Source organism: Mastomys coucha, unplaced genomic scaffold (assembly GCF_008632895.1).
Source record: "Mastomys coucha isolate ucsf_1 unplaced genomic scaffold, UCSF_Mcou_1 pScaffold21, whole genome shotgun sequence".
In the NCBI taxonomy this organism is placed as follows: Eukaryota; Metazoa; Chordata; class Mammalia; order Rodentia; family Muridae; genus Mastomys; species Mastomys coucha.
The window spans coordinates 174,346,820-174,370,161 of NW_022196904.1; the positions used below are offsets into that span (position 1 = coordinate 174,346,820).

At 38.7% G+C, this 23,342-nt stretch overlaps 1 protein-coding gene and 1 non-coding gene across 3 annotated transcripts in view; both read right to left on the reverse strand.

Moving 5' to 3' along the window:
• Window positions 1–23,342, reverse strand: part of Hpse2 (heparanase 2 (inactive)) — a 601,951-nt gene that overhangs the window by 417,100 nt on the left and 161,509 nt on the right. The gene's annotated exons all lie outside the window — the stretch shown is intronic.
• On the reverse strand, window positions 16,212–16,343 carry LOC116104369. The gene has a single exon (XR_004123872.1). It is a non-coding gene; the product is annotated as a small nucleolar RNA SNORA17 (small nucleolar RNA).

Here is a 23,342-nt window from a genome sequence, read left to right on the forward strand (position 1 = left end):
GGACAGCCAGGGCTACACAGAGAAACCCTGTCTTGAAAAACCAAAAAAAAAAAAAAAAATTTTCCAGCTTAACATAACCTGCTATAAGATGTTTTATATAGCCAGACGGTGGTGGCACACGCTTTAATCTCAGCACTTGGGAGGCAGAGGCAGGAAGATTTTTGAGTTCAAGGCCAGCCTGGACTATAGGGTGAGTTCTAGGGCAGCCAGGGCTATACAGAGAAACCCTGTCTTGAAAAACTAAAAAAAAAAAAAAAAAAAAAAAATGTTTTATATAAACCTCATATCTTCTGCAAAATAAAAGTGTACAGTGAAATTAAAAAGGAAAAGATAAAGAATCAAAGCTTACATTCGTTCAACTAGTATCAACCTGGACGAATATTGGTCCAGAAACTTAGTGTGTTCATGACATCGTGGAGTCTGGAATGGGATTTTACTGAAGCACGCATGGTCCTCAGGACTGAGGCATCATGTGCTATTTGATTCCCTTCTCCTTTCTCTCCCTGTTTTGCTGAGTGGCCTGGGTGGTGTCAAACTGTGTCTTCACCTTCTTCCTATTATAGTCATGTGCTGTAGCTCAGGCCTTGTTTCATTGACTTCTGTGAAGACATTTTCCCATGCATGCACAGTTGTTCAGATTGATGTTTCCATAGGAGGATGAGCACTGGAAAGTCCTGTTCTGACCTTTAACTGAAATCAGTCTTTTATTTATAAAAGAAATAATGGATGATAAGTTAAGCTTTTGCCTAGAGGGCATGGTTTCTTCACTCCAGTATGAACTACCTTCCATATTCATTATAAGTCACAATGGTCTCCCACAGGCACAAAACGAAACACAGAAATAGATGATAAAATAAAGTGAGAGCCTTTTAAGACTCATCGATCCTAAGGCCTTGCTGCCCAGAACTCACTGAGTCTAACCTCTTGTTGCACAGCTGGCAGAGCAGAAGCTGTACAGTTTCAGTGTCTTACCACAGCCAAGCATCTTGTAAGCCAGCCACAGATCTAAAGCTGAGCCTGAGGCTCTAACTTCCTGACTAGTGTTCTCTATAGTATACTACATTACTGTCTTCTTCCCCTTACTATGTGCACAATTCCAAGTCATTTAAAAACATACAAGCACTCTGGAGATGCAACTAACTTAAAGCCCTCCAAGAGGAAACCCTGGACCCCCTTCCTGCCCTCTTCCTGGATAAAACATTCCCCAAGTTTCTACAACAGAGAGAGAGAGCATCTCTGGGACACTGGCTCCTCACTGCCTTGTATCTCCTTGCCTTGTTCACATGTGTTTGTCTGCAAAAGTTTTAATGGAATAAGAGAAAATGAGTGCCTTAATTCCCCAGTAAAAGCTGCTGTTGTGTGAGTCATTGTTTTCTTTTTTTACACTAGCAAGGGTAAAAACTTCTGGTTTTAATAACTAATACTGCTGAGTTCAATAAAAAGCACTTAATTCAATTTAAGCCAAACCTTGATCAATGCCAGCTTCCCTTGGAATTTTATCTTTGTTTTAATTTGAGTCTTCTAAGTTCAGAAAAATGAGACGTCAAGGGGAAAGGAACAGAAGTCAATTAGCTGTAGGCTTGTTTCTAGACAAAAGACATGGAAATACAAAATTGACAGGTAACCTCCAAAATTAAAATGTTTCTACCCCATCAGATAATCTTTTTCTGGCAGAATTAATGTTTTTATTAGTTCTAAATCAAGAAACTGAAGAATTCACAGCCACATTTGGAAAAATATTTTTAAATAAAATATTCCCAAACCAATTAGCATCAGATTTCTACGCCAGAAGTATATTGACTTTAATGTGTTAATAATCGAAAGATACGCTACTGTGAAATTAGACTCAGAAAGCCTTGTGAAAGCCTCAGTCTGTTCAAATACTCAGTCAGCCAAAGTCTGTGGTCAGAGCCTGGGAATGTGAGCAGGGAGGGAAGCAGAGGAAGCCACCTCCAGGACCTTTTTGATAAGCTTTCTTCAATGGTCCTTTTATTGTTTCGATAAAGCTCAGTCCTTAATTTGAAAACATGCACATCTTAGAAGAACTGCCTTATACTACTAACTAACATTTCTTCTTAACTAATACCCGAGAGTTCTTTCTACTATCCCATCACAGACAAACCAGCCTTTGCAAGGATTGTGAAGAACTAAAAGAAAAATCCCTCCATTTTGCTTCAATTATGGAGCTTTTCAGAGCAAAGGTTTTAGAGCTGTTTGAAGGCTCATAAAAGAAAACTGAACACCAGGCCCAGTTCTGAGTCTCCCCCAGCACTGGCTTACTGGCAGCCACATGGCTTACCACTGTCCATAAGTACTAAGTTAACAGTGGACCAAGAAGTAAAGAAAATTAGTTACTTGTAGAATTCTAATGTAGAAATTCATCTCCAGGTTTGACTGAAAATTAACAGACTATAAGATACTCATCCTGGAAGGAAAATGAGAACACATCAAAGCCAGTAATTGGGATACAAAGTGACTCCATGGACTGGTAATATTTTTAAATAAATACTTCGAAAAAACACCAAATATTGTACATTTTCTCCCGTCAATTACCTTTGCAAGGCAAGGGATTTTAAAATGACAATTATCATAATACTATAGGCATTTAATAAAAACAAAAATGTTAGGACCTAAACTTGAAACAAAAATAAATAAATTAAGTTCATTTAGCTTAATTTTTATTTTTTCATTCCACCTTATGCTGCTGAAAATTTCCTCATGGAATGGTATCATTTATGAACCACTGTTTAGAAACTTTCAGTTAGTTTAATTCTTTTATTTCATTAATGAAAACACCAGAGTCTTAGAAGATGAGGAGATTAGGGCCTGTGAAGATAGTTTAGTTGGTAAAGTGCTGTCCATGTAAGCTCACAAACCTGAGTTTGTTCCCAGAACCACATTTTATAGAAGTCTGAGAATGGTAGCACATGCTTCTGATCTCAGCACAGGAAAATGATGAGGGGTGGGGACCCTTGGGACTCACTGGCCTGCCAGGCTACCTAGGATGGCAAATTACAGCCCAACCAAAGAACTGGTCTCACAGAACGAGATAGGGCCAGGCATATAGTTTGATCAATGAAGTTGTACAAGCATAAAGAACTAAATCTGATCCCCAGAGTCCAAAGAAAGAGTTAGGCATGGTGGTACTTGTCTGTAACCTGGATGCTAGGGAGGGTAGAACAGGTGAATCAAAAGAGCTTGATGGCCAGCCAGCCTAGCCTACATAGTAAGTTCAAGACTAGTAAGACAGGCTGCCTCAACAAACAAGGCAGACCTGGAACAATAACTCTGTCAGTGAAGTACTCATTCTAAAGCATAACGATGTGCATTTAACCCCTAGCACTGAGACAACGAGGCTAGGCCTAAATGGTGCCTGTAAACCCGGCAATAAGGAGGCAGAGACTAGTCAGTCATTGAGGCCTGTTAACTAGCCTGCCTAGCTAGCCACCTAGAGAAACTCTGTACCAGAAAATAAGGTTGATGGCTCTGGGGAAAGACACCTGAGGTTGGTCTCTGACCCACATACACATAATCACACCTATGTACACACATCTGCACATACATGTACACAGCAATACATAGATTTGCACAAACACTCAGGGTTGGCAATGCCTGAGGAGTGACAGAGCTGTATCCAAGCCAAGATCACTAAAATCTGATCATGTTGTCTTCTGTCAACTAAAGATTCTTTCAGCTACTGAAGAAACACGTGCTGTCTCGATTGCTGACTCCATGATTATGAAAAATTAACAAAAAATTATCTCCTTAATAATTATATAGTTAGAGGCTGAAGATGTGGCTCAGTGGTAGAGAGCTTGCTAGGATATAGAAAGTCCTGGGTTTGAGTTTGCTCCACAAATACTACTCAGGAAAGGCAGGTTTGGAGAAGAGCAACAACCCTAATTTAAAGATAAACTTAATATACAGGGAAATACAAACCTTACGAGTTGTAGAAAAAGGTGAAGATACTTATAGGTGGTGACTTTGAGATAGACACAAGGATATATTATAGATGAAGCTATATTTGATTTGAACTGAGTCTTAAGAGGACAGCCATTAAGAGCATTCCAGAGCATTAAGAGCATAGCCAGAGACCTGTTGGAATAAAAATTAGTAGAAAAGTAAGTTAAGAAAATTTGATCAAATATCAAGCATATGAATTTAGACAAAGCCAAAATCATCAGAGAGAACAAGAAAGAGTTGGGCATTTTAGTGAATGATTATGTCAATTTTAAAAGTTAATAGCAATGCAGCTCAAATTTTAGTTTATCTAAGAATCTCCTAAAAGCTATCATTCTCAGATTTTTGGGCGCATTGGATCCAACAGGTAGGATAGAGTCCTATATGCTGCTGCTGCTGTGCTCTCCACAGTGCTCAGTGGCACTGTGACAGTTAGTAGCACTCAGGTAAGAATACAGGATGGGTATGGCCACTGAAACTTTGTGACCTGAGAAACACTAAATTAGATTACTGTCAATTTGTTTAATTGTTTTGAACTGAAAATGAAATTACAAAAATTTCATTACTATAGAGCCTTAGACTACACTCTGTGGAACTGCAGCTGTTAGTAAATGAAGTAATCCAAAACTCCATGAGGCCTTTAGGAAAGGCATTTACATGAAGGGGACAAGGAATGACTCTTTTCTAGAAAACAGACAAAAACATAATGCAACCATTGTTTGGGAAAGCCAAAAGACCAAGGAAGAAACAAAATAAGTTCACTGAGCACCTCTCTGAAAATATTTTAGCAGAAATAATTATGAAAGGTAAATAAAGCATACTTGGGAAAGAAAATGAATATGAAAACAGCCTGCTTAGAAATCTTCATCCTTCTTAGACACAGTAACAATCTTAAGAACATTCCCTTCCGATCTTAAAAGGAACTTCAGTGTATGTGTTTGAGAAGCACTTTTAAGTACCTACTTCATGCCAGACATTGTATTTACATGTGTCTTGAGGCATATACACCTGACAAATGTGTAACAACGCCTATTTGAGTTTAAAGACTAATCATCTAAGCAGAAGAGGACTTAATGGTAACAGAAGAGTAGAAGGCAAAGCACCTTACTGAGAAGCTCCCATTCTAGGAATCGCTCCAATGACTTACTGGTCCACGGAACCTCATCAATAGAAATCTTTCCCCTGGTTTGTAAGTTTTATGCTATAAAATTCTACTAAAAAGCTCATACCACCTGGGAAGAGAAATAACTTAAAACTCTAGCAGTCTGATCACTTCCTGTCTTTGGACTTCAGTTTCCCCAATTGTAAAATAAATGTTTTTGACCAGATGATCTCTAGGATGCTCCCTAGCTACGAAAATCTAGAGTTCAATAGGCCTTCATGCCAGAGGATGGGCGTAGCTTACAGCTTGGTTTTCAAGGCTGCCTGGAAAAAGAGGTTAGAGTCATAAGCAGCCTCGGTACTTACAGAGAGCAAACTCTCCCCTAACCCTTAAGTTACAAGGAAAGATTTAAACATGCCTCCAAGTCTCATGGGCAAATAATCCCCTCAGAGCTCTTGGACAACCCTTGGCTAATAAAGATTAAACAAATAAATATAAAAAATGGTTCTATCCAGCATCCTGAGAGGCCAATTTACAGTTAATGGTGGCGTTTAGGCCCTGGAAGGGTATTAACTTACAGAATAGTAAAGTCTCTAAACACAGCCCACAGCTTTAAAAGATGTACAGGTGCCAAAATTAAGGGCCAAATTACCAATCTGTTTTAAATGATGGTCTGGGAATGCTCAATATGACAAGGGAAATGTATGACAAATAATATCTTCAATACAAAGAATGAGTTGTTTGAATTTATTAGAGGAAATGTGCTGTCTCTGGGGATTTCTTTTGTTGCCCATTCCCCAAAGTAGTGATTTTTCAAAATACACTTGAAGATACACCTAGTGCAAAATGACCCTGTAAGTGTAAACTAGGTCACTTTTTAAAAGAGAGAAAGGTCATTTTTTTTTAAGTAAAACTATTTCCGTGTCGGCATTTGCAAAACCCCTTGGGAACGTAGAACTCTCAAGGAAACGCACATTCTGTTAGTTTCAGAACTAGGTGCTTCCACGGTACTCTCCACACTGCATTGCTCAACATGTGCAAAAGCTTCAGACCAGAGTGAAGCCTGCTGACTCTCTACTCTCTGACAAGTTTAAAGAATTGCATTGGCAACCCTGCTGGATGACAGTAGAATGACTTCCTGTCAAGTAACCCCCATTCTGCAAGGTGACAGGAAATGGGTTTAAACACTGGTAATATCACTAATCAATTTGAACGAGCACATGTTCCCAGGCTGCAATTGTGAAATTTGGTTGCAATGTGTTTGCTGCTTGCTGGGCCATATGATTCAGCATAATGACAGATGAAAGGAAAGGTCAGATTTACTAAGTGTTGAAGAGGTGTCATCAAGAGCTATGTATTACTTCAAGATGTCCTCGGCATCAGAGGCATCTCAAATGTAAGACTGCATTTCTCTTGCAAAACCTTTCAGTTTTCCAACAACCCTTTATGAGAACCCCTAAACTTACTTCAACACATAAATAAATGACCTTTACCTATTCCCAAATGAGCTTTTCCTATTCTTTACTGAGACCAAAAAGTCTGGGTGAATGGTCTTACCTTCATGCTCTTACATTGGCCTTAAAGATAAGTACATGCATGTACTTTAAAGCTTTGACAAATCCACTATTGTAAGGTTAAAATAATCATAATTGTCTAAATATTCTTCCTAGTACCTCTATCTTGAAAATGGCTTGTCACATTTTCAAATAAAAACAGATTTGTATCCTTCTTTAAAAAACGAAAAAAGGAAAACCATGATTTAGTCTTACACCAAAGAAGGTCTAAGAGAATGTAACTTTCTTTTATTACATAATAGGACCCTGGGGGCTCTCTCCTAGGGTCCACACGCCTTACGCACTCATTACTTTAGTCATAACTTTCTCATGATTATTTACTGGGCACTTATTGTATTCAGAAATTGTCCTAAGCACTTACAACAGTAAGTAGATAAGGTCTCTAGTCTCTTGTAGACATTGAATTAAACAAACAATTCATAAATTAGACAAAAATATTACATAATTATTCAATCAATGCATGTTCATTAACTGAGAATCAGCAAAATAGAGAAAATACAAGGATATCCCAAGGTTTAGAAGTACATATGACCTAGAATGCTGGTCACCTGACTCCCAGGCCGTACTCTTTTACTCCATATTCCAGTGCATCACTGCAAGCCTTCCCTGGATATTCTATTTCCAACGTTGTCTTTAGCAGAGTCTCAACACCAGAGCTTTCCAAATGTTCACCATCCTATTGCAACAATAGTACACTTTGTCTTTGTTGAGGTACAGTTGACATGAAGAGCAAGGTGTTCTATCTGTGTGCTCACATTGAATGGGAAGGGGCACTGCCTTGATGTGATCCTCATAAAGGTCTCCTAAGCTAGGCTGAGGAGAGACAGAAGCGTCCACTTTCACGATCACTTTTCAGAAAAAGAAGAAGTGCATCTGAGGACAGGGTAAAGAAGGCATGTCTAGAGTCTCTTTAACATTTGTCTTAAGTGCTGCTTTAAAGCAGCAAGCTCAAAAGCCTTAAGGGCCAGCAATAACAACAGTCATGAAAATGGCCTGGCAAAGGACAACACACTCAGTTATGACACCAGATGACTCATGGCTTTAAGAGGACAGCCCCGCTCTTCTAAAGCATTGCTTCAAAATTCAGAGATACAGGACCACATTTCCTCTTCCATTTCTTCTTCCCCTGATCTTACAGGAGACAGAAAGAAAGAACTCTCGATTACCTGATGCCTCCACTGAAAACTTAACAGTTTCCTGTAAACCATAAAACCTCCTGGAAATACAACTCATCTCTTACCTTATATTTCTGTCTGCAGAAGGGAAAAGCAAACTGTCTTCAGTATTCAATTTACAAATTATGTGCCTAGCCAATATTTACTAAATACATAAATGATGTGAGCATGGCATCAGTCTACAGGTCTGAACACTGATAGTAAGAATTCATAAAGATCTCAGTTTTATTACTGTATTTAGTATTATTCTGTAAGAAAGCCAATATTGTTCTCATTTCATAAGTAAGAAAAGAAAGCCCAGAGATGTGGAATAACTCATTAAAGGTAATCAACTAGTATAAGACACAAAGATTTAAGAACCGAATCTCCTGCTCGTAGTTATCAGATTTATTGCTTCCTTAAGGTTCTAAATAAGATAAACACTTTCTAAAGACAGATTCCCCACTCTGAATCAATTAGGGAACTTTAAGGAAAAATGTAAAATAATAATACATAAGTATAGTATTGTGCAAAGAAAGAGAAGAATGATGTAAGGTGTTCAAAGATGTTTTTAAATTAAATAGTTCAGTGATATATTTAATAATATGAATTTCTTTACTTTTTCTCCACTTTCCTCTAAGCAATGGCTTTGTCCTCAGATTCAGCCCTTAACAGTGGCAAGGGCTACAGTAGCTCTGTGTCACCTTTTCACATGTTGCTTCTATAAGAACAATAGGAACTTTTTGTTCTAATGCAATTTTTAAACATCCAGAAAACTTTCCAAGAAGTCCCACAAAAGTCTTTCAAATTTACTTCTTTAACCTGGCTATTCTTACACAAATGATTACTAAATATATTAAACTTATTTAGCATTGACTGAATAATCATGAGCTACCTACATATCATTAAAAAGAATTAAGCACCCCCTGGAACACATAACAAGATTAAAAAAAAAATGTTTCCTCCCAATCATTTGTCACCCACCTACTTTTCTCAAAGAAATCAGTGATATGATCTCTTGTAGAGAAATTTTAATACAGCAATGCAGCTGCTCTCCCAAGGAATCACATCCAAAGACCATCTATGTCTGTGTGATAAGGCTGGAATGCAGGCATGCCACACACCTTTAATTTCTCCTGTTGGAATGTAGACACACCCTTAGTACATATCTTTAAACCTAAACAATGATATCTAATTGAGGGGCAGACAAAATGATGAATTAGAAAGATTTGACAGAATGTATACGAGATAGGACACACCCAACTCTACTCAAGAGCAGTGCAGAGAGAGTGCAGTCAGTTCTGTCAATTGAGTTCAGTCTGTGCAGTCTGGGGAGTTCAGTTCAGTTCAGCCAGTTCAGCTGAATGAGTGCAGTGCAATGGACTTGAGATTGTTCATGAATGCATGCAGTTCAGTGCAGGTCAGCAGAGGTAGTTGAAGCAATTCAGTGAGAAACTCAGAGGCCAGATTAAATCAGCCATCTTGGGGAGAAGTTTGAGCCACAACAGCTGAGTTGATCCTACCAGCCAGAGTTCAAAAAGAGCTAGAAAGGTGAGTTTATTCAGCAGTAAGCCTTATAGGCTAAAACAGTCTAGGCCTAGGTTATCAGACAGAGGCTGGAAGCTGAAGCCTTCAATGTCCATGCTTGCAGAAGATTAGACTGTATGGAGGCTAGAGCTTCCGGGCCCTAGGCCTAGAAATAGTAAGAATAAAGAAACGCTCTAGGGTCAGCCCAAGCCATGTATTTGTACAGCTTGGTTAGATACAATCCTCATTTCATCACTTCATCAGAGGAAATAAAAGCTACATTTATATTTACAATCTCTGTTGTAGATCAGTTTGTATTTAGAACAATTTTACATAAATGAATAATTTTCAATATAGTAGTTAATATGTTTTGTCACTTCAAAGGGATAATAAAGACCAATGACTTTATGGTGTTAAAACTTAGCAACCACCTGAAACAAAGATTAATATCACTGATTATAAGAAATATTGATATTATGTCTCCTCTGAAATGACCAAATGATCATGACATACTACCTCTGTGACAACCTGCAAGTCCCTAATACTAGTCTGAACAAAACAAAGCACAAGACTTCCCCAAATCTGAGAGACATTTCTCAAAACATTTGACTCGAGCCCTTCAAAAGTTTCAAGGTCACAAAAGAAGAGAAGATTAAAGGAACTACCAGATATAGGAATATACTAATGTGACACAATATAAATAAATGAAATAAATTATTCTGTGTATGATTCTGGACCACAAAGATGACACTGGTAGAAAAAACTTGTGTAATTCTAAATAAAACCTCTTGTCCTGTCTCATGAGTCACTTTCTACTTTTCTGGCCTCTGATTACACTTACTTCCATCTAAATGCACAGAGTTAGAAACTAGGAGTTAGGCTCCTAGGTGTCTGTAACAATATAATAAAAGAATAAGAAGCCATGAATTTGAGAAGGAGCAGGAGAAACATGGGATTAATTGTAGGAACCAGAGGGGAAGAATGATTTAAATAAATAATCATATATGAAATTCTAAAAAAAAAATAGATTAAAAGTAAAATTTTATTTCACTCTTATTAGCCATGTTCTCACTCTTCTATCTGCTTCTTACATCATTTACTACTCTCTTGAATAAGAAATCAAACATATCAAGTTCCTTTGATGAGAAAATGCTTGACTTTCCAAATTCACAGGGCTATTAGAATAACTAATTTAGATGGTTTATGTAAAATCATTTTGTAAAGTCCTACACAGAGGAACATAGTACATTCCTGCAGTCCTATACAATCTTGGGGTCATTGCTGCATTATTAGTGTAAGGGAGTTGTAGGATTAGGATTAATTTATACTAGTTTATATTCTCAATAGAAATATCAATTTTTACACATCTTATCAATGTTTTATCTTCCACATTTAAATACATTCTCTACTACTCTATTACTCATTTTAATATGTTTCAGTATGCATATACTGAAAAACAGTAAGAAAATAGTTTTATGAAGTTAAACCTGACACTTATTTCCTTCACTAGTCCTATAGCTTACATATTTATACCCAGATTTAGAAGATTCTTCCACACTATATAAGATTTATATACTTAGGAAAAGAGTTCGCTATATAAATATTTTTTAGAATTGATTTGTGTGTGTCAACTTGCATGAGTGTGTGTGTGCAACATATGTACAGGAGCCCACAGAGACCAGAAGAGAGGGCATTGGGTCCCATGGGACTGGGTATAGGCAGCTGTACTCTACCACGTGGGTGCTGGGAAATGAATCCAGATTTCCTTCAAGGCCAGTAAGTGTGCTTAACTGATGATTCCACTCTCCAAACCATCTACTTAACTGACCTGGAATTTTATGAAGGATGTAAAGCAGAACCCATTTTTCTTTGTTGGTTTGAAATGTCACAACTTTTAAACATATTTGTTTCACATATATACTATATTTATTTTCTAGAGTATTTTAATTTGTTCCACAGGGGGTATTCGTATTCATATATGTGTATACAGGTGTGTGTGTGTGTGTGTGTGTGTGTGTGTGTGTGTGTCAATGTGCACAACTGTGGAGACCAGAGACTGGTCTTAGGTACTTGTCTCAATTGATCTCCCATTTTATTTATTTGTTTATTTGAGACAAGGTCTCTCACTGAACCTGGAGGTAGTCAGCAATAGCAGCTTGCCAACAGCTCCAGGGATGCTCCTCTTTCCACTTCCCTAGTGCTAAGATTATACACCACACCAGATTTCTAAAATGTAGATTCTGAAGAGTAAAACTCAGATCTGCATGACTGTGTCACAAACACTTAACTCAGGCAATTTCCCTAGCCTCAACTCCAGTGTTTTAAAAATATTATAGTATGTTTTCTAAAAATGTCCTGAATAGTCCCATACATTTATTCTTTTAAATGAATATCAAAACTAACTTCTTATATTCTATTTTCCATGAACTCCTTCAAATTCATACTAAGGTTGCATAACTAATCATGGGACAATTATTGTATTTCACCTGTTATAATGAAAGATAGAGCACACAGAATTTGAGGGAAAAAGTCTTTGTTTTCCTCTCCAGAAATGTGGTATAATGCTATATTTATTCAAATGCAATTTAATGGGCTTCATCCAGGATTCATTGTTTCCTTTATTTAAAAATTGTGTCCTCTGGTTAAACATATTTGAGTTTTAGGAAAATTCATAAGAATCATTAAAGTAAAACTATACATGTGAAAAAATTATATTCTCTGCAACACCAAGTCAAAGACAGCTACAATTTATAGAATTAAGGTGAAAATAAGTATGATTGCAAATAATTGTTACATGCTAAGTTGTCTAGTTTGGTATGAAAAAGAGATCAACAAACATTCTATGTAAAAGCAACTTCAGTATAAAATGGAAACAAGCAACTGAACAGAGATAGCCTTGAACAGGCCCTTGCCCTACTTAGAGCTTTGGCATACAAAACCATCCTAGCTAATAGGAACCCATAGAGAAGCCCTGTGTGGAATGACAGCAGACTTGTGAACAGGCCGAGCTTTAAAATGAGTTCTCTAGGCCACTACAGATTCATTCCTGACAAAGTGTGAAGCTCAGATGCTTGGGAGTCGTCATCGCAGTTTCTTGTCAAATCACTAATAATATCTGACACAAGCACAAGCAAATCTAAAGGATGTGAAAATGTTTTTTTAATTATTTATTGCTTCTTGGTGGATTTCTTTTTTTTTATTTTTTTTAGATATTTTCTTTATTTACATGTCATATGATATCGCCTTTCTGTTTCCCCTCCAAAAAAATAAAATAATAAAATAAAATAAATAAAAAGAAAGAAAACAAACAAACAAACAAATAAAAAAAACTCTGTTCCCTGGCATTCTCCTACACTGGGGCATAGAACCTTCACAGGGCCAAGGGCCTCCTCTGCCCTTAATGACCGACTAGGCCATCCTCTGTTATACATATGCTGCTGGAGCCCTTAGTCCCACCATGTGTATTCTTTCGTTGGAGCTTTAGTCCCTGGGAGCACTGAGGATACTAGTTAGTTCATATTGTTGTTTGTCCTAAGGGGCTGCAAACCCTTCAGCTCCTAGGGGTCCTTTCTCTAGCTCCTTCATTGGAGACCCTGTGCTCAGTCCAATGGATGGCTGTGAGCCTCTACTTCTGTATTAGTCAGGCACGAGCAGAGCCTCTCAGGAGACAGCTATATCAGGCTCCTGTCAGCCAGCACTTGCTGATATCCACAATAGTGTCTGGATTTGATGACTGAATATGGGAAGGATTCCCAGATGGAACAGTCTCTGGATTGTCCTTTCTTCAGTCTCTGCTCCGTAGTTTGTCTCTGCAACTCCTTTCATGGGCATTTTGTCCTCCCTTTTAAGAAGGAACGAAGTATCCACACTTTGGTGTTCCTTCTTCTTGAGTTTCTTGTAGTTTGTGGATTGTACTTTGTGTATTCCAATCTTCTGGGCTTATATCCACTTTATCAGAAATCCATTTTGTGATTGGATAACCTCACTCAGGATGACATTCTCCAGGTCCATCCATTTCCCTAAGAATTTTATACATTCATTGTTTTTAATAGCTGAGTAGTACTCCATTGTGTAGATGTACCACATTTTCTGTATCCATTCCTCTGTTGAGGGACATCTGGGTTGTTTCCAGTTTCTGGCTATTATAAATAAGGCTGCTATGAACATAGTGGAACATGTGTCCTTATTACATGTTGGAGTATCTTCTGGGTATATGGCCAGGAGTGGTGTAGCTGGGTCCTCTGGTAATACTTTGTCCAATTTCCGTAGGAACCGCCAAACTGATTTCCAGAGTGGTTGTACCAGCTTGCAATCCCACCAACAATGAAGAAGTGTTCTCTTTCTCCACAACCTCTCCAGCACCTGCTGTCACCTGAGTTTTTTATCCTAGCCATTCTGACTGGTGTGAGGTAGAATCTCAAGGTTGTTTTGATTTGCATTTCCCTGATGACTAAGGATGTTGAACATTTCTTTAGGTGCTTCTTAGCCATTCGGTATTCATGTCAGTTGAGAATTCTTTGTTTAGCTCTGTACCCCATTTTTTAATAGGGTTATTTGTTTCTCTGGAGTCTAACTTCTTGAGTTCTTTGTGTACATTGGATATTAGCCCTCTATCAGATAAAGGATTGGTAAAGATCTTTCCCAATTTGTTGGTTGCCATTTTGTCCTATTGACAGTGTCTTTTGCCTTACAGAAGTTTTGCAATTTTATGAGGTCCCATTTGTCAATTCTTGATCTTAGATCATAAGCTATTGGTGTTCTGTTCAGAAAATTTCCACCGTGCCCATGTGCTCCAGGCTCTTCCCCACTTTCTTTTCTATTAGTTTTAGTGTATCTGGTTTGATGTGGAGGTCCTTGATCCACTTGGACTTGAGCTTTGTACAAGGAGACAGGAATGGATCGATTTGCATTCTTCTACATGCTAACTGCCAGTTGAGCCAGCACCATTTGTTGAAAGTGCTGTCTTTTTTCCATGGGGTGGTTTAAGCTCCTTTGTCAAAGTGACCACAGGTTTGTGGGTTCATTTCTGGGTCTTCAATTCTATTCCACTGATCCACCTGCCAGTCACTGTACCAATACCATGCAGTTTTTATCACAATTGCTCTGTAGTACAGCTTGAGGTCAGGGATGGTGATTCCACCAGAGATTCTTTTATTGTTGAGAATAGTTTTCCCTATCCTAGTTTTTTTGTTATTCCAGATGAATTTGCAAATTGTTTTTTCCAAGTCTCTGAAGAATTGAGTTGGAATTTTGATGGGGACTGCATTGAATCTGTAGATTGCTTTCAGCAAGAATGGCCATTTTTACTATATTAATCCTGCCAATCCAGGAGCATGGGAGATCTTTCCATCTTCTGAGATCTTCTTCAATTTCCTTCTTCAGAGACTTGAAGTTTTTGTCACACAGATCTTTTATTTGCTTAGTTAGAGTCACAGCAAGGTATTTTATAGTGGTGGATTTCATATCATGCACCCCAATCCTGCTTATCTCACTCTCCCTCCTACCCACCTTCACCATTGCAACCTCATCCCCAACTGAGAAAAAAAGCTTTTATGTGTAGCGTAGTGTGTCATAGTATGTCCCATAGTGTATTCTTTTCTCCTCACTTCTTTGCTTGCAAATGTTCATTCCAGTGACTCATCCATCAGGCTGGTATGAGGCCACTGGCCTCTGCTGCTCCATTGGTACTAGAACCTCACTGGGACTCCTCTCAGATATCCTGTTGTTGCCCTGTGTCTTGGAGATGCGGTAGTTTTAGAACTTTAGAATCTTCATGCACTCCAGCAGTTCTTCCATGGCGTAGATGGGGGCCGGAAGGGCAGGAAACCCAATGCCCTGGATCTGGGCCTAAGAGGTATCTGAGCTGGTCAGTCCACTGGCTCTCCCACTCTCACATCCTGGAACCTTCTCATCAGCCCCTCCAACCAGGGCTTACCAGGTGAGGCGCATGGCCTGCTCTGTGTACTGCAGCAGGTGAGGAGCAGGGACAGCTCTCGAACTATCATGACCCCAGGGGCAGGTCTCAGCCTGCTGCAGGTGATAAGGGGTGACAGGGATGAGGGTGTCTCTTCCTCAGCCATGCCACACACAGGAGGCGGGGAGTAAGGCCAGCTCTCCCATGTTTGTATCTGGAGAGGGGAGACTGGCCGACCCACAACTCCCACAATGTATGGGCTGCTCTCCTAAGAACTGCAGCTGGCTAGGGGCCAGATCAATTCTCCCACAATGCCCTAGCAAGGGGTGGGATCAGTTCTTCAAGGCCCTCAGACATCAACACGTCCCCAGGCAGCAGCCCAGACCCGGGATGTCTACCTGGCCTTTGGTGGTAACAGACCCAGATGTGGCCACTGGTGGCAGCACAGGCCAGAACCCCGCCATGGTCCTAGGTGGCATCACTGGCTACACACATCATGTTGTTCCTCACTACCCTCCAGTCTCCAGTTCTGCCTCTTTTCATTGTGTCCACATCCTTCTGTTTCTCTTTCTCTTCCATTTCTCTACTATTTACTTGCTCCTGTGGCACCTAGGGTCTCTGAGTATCAGGGACCATCTCAGGAATGCTATACCCACTTGTGCACTATGGCGCCAGGCATGGGTCATCTGTCCCTCCTCCCAGGGAGGAGTGGTGGTTATCTCAGGCTAGGTCCCTATCTGGGACCCATGGTAGTTGTCTCTGGCTCACTCCTCATATGGGTCATCTGCCTCAGACTCATTTCTACCTGGGGCCTGATGTCCCAGGCAGGGTTCTTCTAGCCTTCAGCTTGCTCTCTATCCTGGGATCCTGTCCAGGCCTGCCTGGCATTAGACTGGGACTGGTGATCATTCCAGGCTAGCTCCCTATCTAGGTTCCCTGGCATCAGGCTGGTTGTCATCTCAGGCTTGCTTTTGTCTGGGAGTGTTAGGCCACGAATCATTCAAGTGTTCATAGGTCAGAACACTCGGTGTAGATGTAGTCCTTCTCATCTCTACCACCTACTAATGTGCATGAGACACAGCAGTTTCACCTGCAATGTCTCTAGGGGCAGGGATTTTTTTTTTTTTTAATCAAGATCTTTTGGGCAATTGAAAGTGCCAACAAACTGGCTTTGCAGAAAGCGAAGGCATCATCATACTTATTAAAAATACTGGTCGCAAAATTCATACCAACCAACAAATGAAGGATGATAAAAAGTATTATAATTATCTTGAAGCCTCTTTGTAACCTGTTGGTCTGTGAAGTTTACAATGTACTGTTAAGTAAGACTTATAAAATCCTGTCTTCCTTATTTTTTAAATACAAGAAACCAGTGTTGTCAGGAAGTTGTCTATTAAGCACTACCCCATATGAATCCACTCTCCATTTAAATCAGACCTGTTTGCGGGGTATGATGTTCTTTAATGTAAACCTTAGATACTAACACTTTAAGCATTGAGATTTTATTGAATGTAATAATGAAGTATGTAAGTCACTAAGAGGCCACTGACCTACACTCTTTCAATGATGTTGTGATGTGATCATCTCCTAAGAAAAGGCAAAAGTCTTTGTCATGTCTTGTTGCCACCTCTTAAGTTTACATCTTATTTTACTAAATGGAACATATGAACTAGATCTAGGAATGTTATAATAGAAGTTTGCAAAAATAGGTTCAGAGTTTTCATTTTAAATTTATCATCAGAAATGAGTAGTAGTTGGTTTGCCTTTGGTTTTGTAAAATTAAAAAGCAGTAGAGAAAAAAAATCCTAAGTAGATATATAAGCAACTTCAAAGAAATTGCTAAAAACAAAGAAAAACAATACAAATATTTTCAGGGAAAATGACAATCTAGAGTGGCTAAATATATTATCAAATACTTCTGATTTACAACAACAAAATGAGATATTCAAATTAATAGGAAAAAATAAACAGAGGAGAGACCAACACTGAGTATACTTAAATGTCTTTTTTAAAGATTTATTTATTTTATATGTATGAGTATACCGTAGTTGTCTTCAGACACACCAGAAGAGGGCATCAGATTCTATTACAGATAAATGGTTGTGAGCCACCATGTGGTTGCTGGAAATTGAACTTGGGACTTCTGGAAGAGCAGTCAGTGCTCCTAACTGCTGAGCCATCTCTCCGGCCTCAATACATGTCATTTAATTAAATACTTCAAAGCCACTATTTTGAATATGCTCAAAGAATTTTAAAGATAGTTTGTTCAAGAGACGTAAGAACAATGTAAGGGCCAGGTAATGGTGGCAACACGCCTTTAATCCCAGCACTTGGGAGGCAGAGGCAGGTGGATTTCTGAGTTCAAGGCCAGCCTGGTCTACAGAGTGAGTTCCAGGACAGCCAGGGCTATACAGAGAAACCCTGTATAGAAAAAAACAAACAAACAAACAAAAAAAACAATGTAAGGACAATTGTTCCATAAACAGGAAATTACAAATGGAAATACAAAACTTAAAAGTTCTAAATAGGAATTCTAAAGTTTAAAAGTATAGTAACCAGAATAAAAATTTCAGGTTTTTTGTCTGGGTCCCAAAGGCCCCCCAAAGTATAGATGTTTTCCATAATGTTTGGTTGCTACTACAAGATACTACACATCTTGATTGGAAAAATAAATGCAGGAACAGAGCAGAAACCTCCTCCCCACTGCCTAGTTTTCCTAATGCTGGAAGGTGTTGTGGATAGCCCTGGTCTTGTATTTTGATGCTAATTCTTCTCTCCTGGAAAGCACTGCAGACGAGGAGCAAATCACATAGACAGGGGCCTGGTGAACCTTCTCCCCACCTTAACTTTTCAAATAAAGGCTAAGGCTGATGATTGGGCAGCCGGAGGGAAGGTGGAGCTGAAAAGTTTCAGGGAGAAGGGGAGAGAAGAGATAGGGAAGGAGACTGGGGAAGAGGACAACAGAGGAGGACGAGGTGGAAGGAAGATAGAGCTGAAGCACGTGGCTTGGAGAAATTGCAAGTCATATGGGATCTAATGGATGGGAATAGAGTAGTGTAGTGGTAGATATGCCCAATCTAGGCAAGTAGCTTATATACCAATTGACTGAGTTGTGGATTCACTGAATTGGTAAATTGGGTTGAAAATTGACCACAACAGGAAGGTGCTATCCAGGCTACTGAGGGGCGCCAACTGACTTATCTAGCATTAAACCCTATTAACTACAATGCAACCTGACATAGGAGATGTGCCCATATGTGTAATAGTGGCTCAGCTGTTATGGAGGCATCCAACCTCTGTTTAGATTTGAGACCAACCCTACAAAAGGGAATAAATGCCTAGTACTGTAAAGCAGGTCAAAAACTCATGCCTGGTAAAGCCATAATCCCTAACAGGGGTTGTCACTATTATTTAGTTAAACCGGCAGTGTCAAACTGTCTTCTATGTTTATACCCATAGACAAATACTACTTTCAGTCTTAATCAGAGAAGCCTCTCATTTCAGTGAATGGAGATGAACACAGACTCATGGCTGCCGAAGATGTTGAGAATATGTAACAGTTGAGAGCTCAGCCTTAAAGACAACATTTAGACCTCTCCCTATAAGGCTCAGGGAACACCATGGTAGAGGGGACAGAAGTAATGTAAGAACCAAAAGACTGGGAGAAAGGCTGAGAAATACTACTCAGTATATGGCATGGCCAATGCTGTGATCTCATTATGTCACAGCAAATGTGGCTGCCTGCATTGGTACTATACACAACCAGCACCTGTCAACATTCAATCAGTGACTGTAGAGGGCTTGTAGGACCATACCTCCCTATCTGAACCACTGACTACTGACAGATTCTGGGGAATGGGAAGTCATCATCTCCAGTTGTGTACTCACCAGTGACCCCTTTTAAGCTTGGTGGTTCATAAAACAAAGCATAAAAGGCATAGATGTAGAAAAGAGATTTGTAGAGAAAGGAGACTGACATGGGTGAGAAGGAGATCAGAGAGGTGATGAGATTAATCAAAATGCATTTTATGTATGTATGGAATTGTCAAAGAACATTTTAATTAATAAAAAAGAAGAGTCTACCCACTCCAAACAGAGAAGGTACTGACAAACCAAAGATAAGATCCCATCCAAATCCAGTTTAGTGAAAAAAATAAATTTTCAAAGCTTATTTTCAGAAACATCATTGACTCAGGGGCTGCTATCCTACCAAGAACTCACCTGAGCAATGTACACCTATAACGTGGATAGCTCATGAAAAGCTACACTGTAGACAACATGTGGGTAGCTACATTACCTAAGACTCCTGCTCCAGTCAATTATTAATTCTTAACATTACCCTGTATAGGAGAATAGTCACATGAGCTCCATGGTCCTCTACCCTTCATCCATGAAGAAACTCTAACAAACAAAATTCATGAGATTACCTGCAGGTGGTCAAAAGTCCCTAATTCAAAACAGTGAAGGCCATGTCCATTCCATACAGTGAAATTTTAATAAGCTATAAATAAATATATAATCATGAAATTTAAAGGTAAATAGATGTAACTAGGAAGGAGGGGGAAGTAAAGCAATTCAAGCCATTAAAGACGAATGCTACCTGCTGTTGCTCTCAAGTAGATTCTAGCTTCAAATCTTTCGTTTTGTGTACTTAACTTAAGAGTACAAGTGGAAGTCAGAAAGAGACTATGAAAGAGTGTGTTAAAGGAGGAGGACTCTAAGTAAAATTAGATGGAGAGACATTCACAGCAAGGCAAACAAGTGTATGGAAGAGGTCAGAGCTGGGAGGAGAGCTAACCCCAAAGAAGGATATATGAAGAGATGGGTGGACACCTACTATCTCACGATCCAGTCAAAAATATAACTGAAGGTAAAGTAGATACATGTGAAATAAAAGAAGAGGGGCAGATACGGAGGGATAAAGGATTAAGCAGGGAGAGAGTGTAGGGGTGGATTAGAAGAAAGCTCAGGGGTGATTAACCAAAACTAAGGATGTATGAAAAAGTAAGTTAATTTCAAAATATAATGTTAAAATACAATTTTAAAAAACTATTCTTTATGAGTAGACAGTGTTGCTCACAGAAGACAGAGGTAATTATTAAATGAAAATCTCACAGTACAAAGCATGTGATATTTCCCCACAAACTATTGGTCAAGGAGGTTCCAGGGATCACAAAAAAAACACAGGATGTTCCCACTGCTCTTGTTCATCCACCTACACCTACATGGGAAGAGCTAGCTTCACAATACACGGTATAATTTGGATGCAGGACAGAGAAAAGTCAGTCTCAAACTGAAATCTCTTCCCTGTTGCCTACCAATCCTTTCAGTGCCAGTCTGTACTGTGCAGGCTGCTGGGGCATCGAGGAAGACACCCATGCTTTTACACAGCCTTGGACCCTGCATCCTACAATGTTGTTGTCTACATTACAATGTGTTATGGGTATTTTCCCTTCATGAACAGTTGTGCATTTCCTGTATGCAGAGCCTCTGGAGGCTAGAGGAGGTGTCAGAACCCCTGGAACTAAAGATACAGACCACTATGAACAGCTATATGGGTGTTTGGAAGAAAAGCCAATGCTCTTAACACCTGAGATACCTCTATAGCCTCAAATGGTAATTCCAAGTGCACTGGCTTCATTTTTCACCCAAGTATCACTGTATACGACAGCTATTGCTGAACCTCAGACTATAAGCTATTCCTTTAAATAAATATCTTTACCCTTAGACTACTAAACTATAGTCAACTACTAAACCCTACAATTAGTATTTGGAGAAAATGCTGACCCACACCATTTTAGTACCATTATCTTGCCTCCCATTCTGATGAGATTTTTCCAAAATAGCCACCTCTTTTTTAACTCTTTGCCAAGGCTTTTGTTCTGATTTCACAGAAAATATCCATTGTGGACTATCCCTGAGGACCAAAAATAAAAAATGTGAAATTATATAAGCTGTTATCATCAGTTGTCTAGCCAAGATTTAAAAGCAATATTTTTTCAAATCCTTAAAGCAATTAGTTTGAAAATGCTTATTGCCTATTCATAAAGTTTAAAATTTCATGAAAATGATTCTCCTACAAATGCCAGCTTGCTACTGATGTTAAAGGTAATATTATACATTTTCATGTGATGAAATTCCTATTTCTGAGATAAACAAGTTAAACGTGTACAGTAAACATGCTTAGCGAATATAGAAGAGCTAATTCCAAACAAGTGAAGCCAATTAGTATAATATAGACTATTTAAAAACAAATCAACAAATAAAACTTTTAATTTCTGCACAAATTTTAAGGTTTTAAAAACTTCCAGATAATGGAAAGCCCCAGAACTATTTGGGAAATGTTTCAGCATCCTCTGAACTTTCTACATCAGCTACTCCACTACAGCATCAGAGCCCTGTTGGTTTCTGTCCTAAAATCTGCAGGGAAAGAAGCAAAGACAGCTAGGCCTCTCTCTCTCAAATGTCTCAGCAGGTGAAGTATTTGGAAGGCCAGCTTTCCAATCCATGTTAAATAAAATGAAGGAGCTCCTCCCTCCCTCCCTCTCTCCTCCCCTCCTTCCTTCCCTCCTCTGTCCCTCCCTCCACCACAGACTATTAAATAAGCCTTTCCCCAGTCTGATGACTAGTGGCTCAGTATTCTGCACTTGTTTTGTTTGTCAATACTCTGGAATAATACAAGAAGCACATTTGTATAATTAAAATTTGTACTTTGACATCTCATATGTAAGATTACTATCATTGTCTGATCTGAGGGGGGAAATGGGCACCAAGGTGACTCTCTTATGCAGTGACACAGATATAAAGCAAAAAGACCTAGTGGTGAGTGGAGAGCCTGCTGGGGCTGGAGGCCCTACAAGAAAGGGATCTGCCTGAGCCTTGCTTAGACACAAAACAATGAATGGGCTTTGGGTTCTTTCTCTCTAGTCTCACTAAGATTTAATGTGATATGAGTATGTCAGCTATGTCACTCACTGTTCTGGTGCCTTTATGAAGTTTGCTATACGTGTCTCTTGATTAGTCAGTTTTAGCATTCTCGATAGTTTTTTAGCTACCAATTTTTTTGTAGGTTAAACGTTGAGTACATTCCAAGATAAGGTGACCATAATCAAAGTCAGTATTTACTAGGAATAACATAATAATCAATTGAAAAAGGTAGCTATCACAATCTGAGCTATTTTTAAACCTGAGTATTCTGACCAATGGTAGTTTAAGTATTGTGCTGCCTACACTGAGGCAACCCCCACTGAAACTAAAATTTTCAGGGGGCAGGATAATGTTTCTTCTTCCTTTTTTATCATTCTTTTTCATTTTCATCTTCTATAAAGGCTGTTCTGCTTACAATATATAGTAGGCACAAAGAGTATCAATCTGCATTACTGAAATTATAATATAAGATCAAAATATTTATAAGTATGTATTAATTCAAAAATGAATACAATGATATATATCAGATATCAAATAAGTAAGAGTTTAAAAACTTAATAATATCTTTCATTAATAATATATATATATGAATGATAACTCATATACAATATGAATATACAACCTACATGCACAAAAGTTTGAGTTTTTTCATAACCAAACAAGACGAAATTCCTATAATAATGCTATGTTATATGGACATAAAAATATTTTCAGAGTCTCAATTTGCTGACAATGCCATGACAACTTACAGGTAAGTTTTTTATGTAAGTATTCTATACATAAACAGGTTATTTAGAATTTTTTAACTCCATGATGAAGTTATACATGGTAAATAAATTTCTATACTTCAAAAAACTATGTTTGCAACACATGAATAGATTTGCCCAAATTTCTATCAGGATAGCTATTGCTGAGTACACGAGGATACTGAGTATACTTGGAAATGGTAGACAACTAAATGAAAATAGACCCTGTTGTAAAAGTAACAAATATGTCCTGACCAGATTCCATTGTTCTCACCTCAAAATAATTTTCTCTCAAGCTGTACTACAGAGCTAAAATAATAAAAGCTACATGGAATTGGCATAGAAACAGACATGTTAATCACCAATTGAATTGAATTGAGGATCCAGACATAAATCCACACACCTATGGACACCAGCCTCTTCAACAAACAGTGCCGG